Source organism: Lipotes vexillifer, unplaced genomic scaffold (assembly GCF_000442215.2).
Source record: "Lipotes vexillifer unplaced genomic scaffold, Lipotes_vexillifer_v1.1 scaffold777, whole genome shotgun sequence".
Classification (NCBI taxonomy): Eukaryota; Metazoa; Chordata; class Mammalia; order Artiodactyla; family Lipotidae; genus Lipotes; species Lipotes vexillifer.
In genome coordinates this window covers 1,997,311-2,000,771 of record NW_006784423.1, presented here as the reverse complement: position 1 = coordinate 2,000,771, position 3,461 = coordinate 1,997,311, and positions in this window count along the sequence as shown.

Below are 3,461 nucleotides of genomic sequence, written 5' to 3'. Positions count from 1 at the left end.
GCTCCCCGGCCCGCGCTCCGGCTGCTCCGGGCCCCGCGCCCCGGGCTGCGCGCTCCTGGGCCCCGGCCCCGGCCCCGGCTCCAGCCCGGCCCCGCCGCTTCCCGTCACGTGGACGGCCGAGGGCGGGAGCGCCAGGCCCCGTCCGGCCTGCTGCCCCGCGTCGCCTGCAGACCCCGCCCCGGGCCGGGCTACGCGGAGGGGGGGTGCTCCTCCGGCCTCGGGTGCTGGGGGTCTGCAGGGCTCCCGGCGCGCCTGCCTCGGGGGTCCGGGGGGAAGACGCGCCGATGCCCGCGGGCGCTCGAGCGGAGCCTACCGGGCGCAGGGCGGGGTCGGTAACGCGGCGAGGCTGCCGCTGTCGGGGCCGCGCTTTCTCCTCCCCCGCGGCCTGCCGGACTCGCTCGCCGCCCTGCTTCTAGCACCGCGACGGCGCTGGGCAGTGCACCTGCTGAAGGAATGAATGAATCCATCCACCCAGCCATCACTCCTGGGAAGTGCTGGACGGCGCTGCCAGCTGACGAAGTAGGGCTGTAGGAGTGGACGGCTGCTGGTGGCCCCCCTGGAACCGAAATGTAGTGCTGGGCATGAGCCGCCCGCCTCCGGCCCACCGCTAGCCCCGAGCCCCAGGGGCAGTGTATTCCAAGGTGTCCTTATTGAAGCAGGGAGTCCTGGGGCTATTTTACCCACTCCTTAAGGAAAGCTCATCAATAGCTATTCCTTTGGGTCAAGCCACAGTGAAGACTCCTAGGTTACAAGCAATCCATGCGCCTCTCTTCAATATATCGTCAAAATCCAGTTTCACGATGAAAAGCTTAGAAAACTCCCTCCAGAGCTGTCAGTGCTCAATTATCAGCATAAATTATAAAAAGCCCAATTTTCTCAATGATTTTTCCTGACTTTAGAGGTCCCCTGTGACCTCAGCTTTCCTCCAGCCCCTGGGGATTACAGAATAAAACCGTCCTCCAGAACCAGGAGTCATACCAGATTCTACTCTGTGGTCCTCTGCTTCAAATGGAGAAAAACAAATGACCCCCCCCCCCAAAATAAAAGTTAAATGAAGGAAATAAAGAACCATCAGGAATTAATCTTCTAGGGCCTTTTATGCCCTTCCCTTCCGAGTTCATGGCCACACATGTGCCCCAGCCCCAGAGAGTGCTTCAGCCCTGACCCAATGGATCCAGTGTCACTGGCCCAGCCTCCAGGTGGGGAAGGGGTTTCCCAGAGTGTACAGCTATGTGTGCTTCAAGGACAAGTGGCAATGAATGGACTCCCGAGTCTAGTGCAGCCAGGGAGCTGGAGAACACCAGAGTAAATACAGCCATCTCCTCATTTTGCCCAGGCCTGTGTAGAATATGTGACTGGTCATCAGCTCATCACTGGCCCAGCGGGAGCTTGAATCCACTGTGCGCTTTTTCATTTCTGCACTCTACCATGGCCTGGCATGAGATTAGGTGCAGAGGTGACACCTACTGACTGCCAGCTGGACATTGGGCTAAGGGGCTTACTGCAGTGATCTCATCTAAGCCTCGCCATATCCTTATGAAGTAGGCACTATTGATTTCTGCATTGAACACGCAAATTCACAGACGCAAAGAGAAGTGAAAGGCTTCTCCCAAATTCAATGGAAGAAAAGAGCAAGGATAAGAACCCAGAACTCAGTAACACCATAAAATTTTTAATACATAAAATTAAGTTTTGTTGGTTGAATGGTTTATGGAATATTTGTGTTCTGCTTTAAACAATCTAGGAGTGCAAACGTGTTAACGAAAAAGGGGAGTAAAAGGAGGTAATTCAGAAATAATTATTTCCTTTTTGAAAGGATTTGCCATAAGATTCTTAAAATGGCAAACTCCACATGTGCTCATTATTCCATCTAGAAACATTTGTTCTTCCTGAACTTTCTGAGAAGTCTATTTCACATATGTCCGGCAGCGGTATGTAAGTAACTATTCCATAAATGTGCAAAGATCTGCATCAGACTAATTCAATATTTCTCATGTTGTTTTGGTCATATTTATGAATTATGAAAGTCATATTTTCAAAGGAATTATTAACTTCATTTATTATATTTATTAAATATCCCTTGGGCCCATACTACACATGTTATTTTATAGAGTTTGAAAAAAATGGTCTAATAGATTAAGCGTTGAATAGGTACAACTGAATACTTTAATATTTGCTATCTACTCCCAAAACTTAACATCCTCACTTACACATAGCAGAACTGTGGTTCTAAACAGCTAAAAACATGGGTCCAAAACATGAACTGTTTTTTGTTATATTCACCTTGAAGCATTTTATGGGTCCTCAGATATAGTTGACAATACATCTGATAAAATATTTATAAGTCTCTTAAATATTACACTGCCAACAAGAGGAATCAACACCCCAGGTTCTCAGTTTATATCTTGTTCACGATTCATTCATTCAGTAGACACTTACTGAGTACTTAAGTACAAGCGCTGTGCATGCTAGGGGCCGGGCGGAGATTCCAAGGACACATATGCACCCTGTCCCAGAGGAGCTCATAACCCAGTGAGGTGATGATGCCAGGCAGGGCAGTGTTTGTTGGTTTCCCTCGGCTTTGTTCTTGTCGACTACAGGCACCAAATAAAAATGTTAATGAAAACCTCATGATCTTTGAGTGAAGAGAAAACTCTCATAATAAAACTTAAGCATTTATGGTTACTATGTAATACAGATAATACTGTAGCAGGAATAAACTTCAGTCTACAAACTTAAATATGCAACAAATGGAATTTTTTCTGTAACTGAGCTTTATTTCTACTTTAAGCCCCCACTCGGCTGCAGTGACAATAATCTTATCAGTGGAGGCCGGCCCCCTTCCTCAGGACTGTGTCTGGTTAGGGAATTTGTGAAGCGCCAGGGGTGAGGAGAAGCCTGAGAGGTCAGGTCCTCGCATCCCTGGTCCCCACACGGATTCTGAGATGCTCTTTGGCCACTCTGGGGTTTGTTTTTCAGTCTTTTGGTTTTGGTGCTGACAGGCCTGGCCCTTCCAATCACGGTAAAGGCCTGGCTTGAAGGTCGGGATACCTGTAGCTTCCTTGTTTCGATGTGACAGGAGTCTCTGTGAGGTGGCCTTTCTGCCTGGACACATTTGAAACATAACCTTAGAACTTGTTAGAAACGCAAATTCTCCCTGCCCTATTTCCTACATCAGAAACTCTGATTAAAACACAGCAGACCACATGTTCTCGTAGGCTCCACTCTTTAAGCCTCTGCCCAGGATGGAGCCGGGGCAGGCGTTAGCAAAGACATAGTCTGTCCTTCCCTGGAGCAGGGAGGGGTGTTAGAACCGAATTCTACTCCCTCCTCTCTGACTCTTGATTTTTTTCTTCTGCCCAAGGGACGCTCCCTCTATCCTGAGCTGTTTGTTTCTGAGGCACCATGAGTTATCTTAATGGATTTAGTTTTAAGCAGGGACGTAGTTTTACCTTTAAACT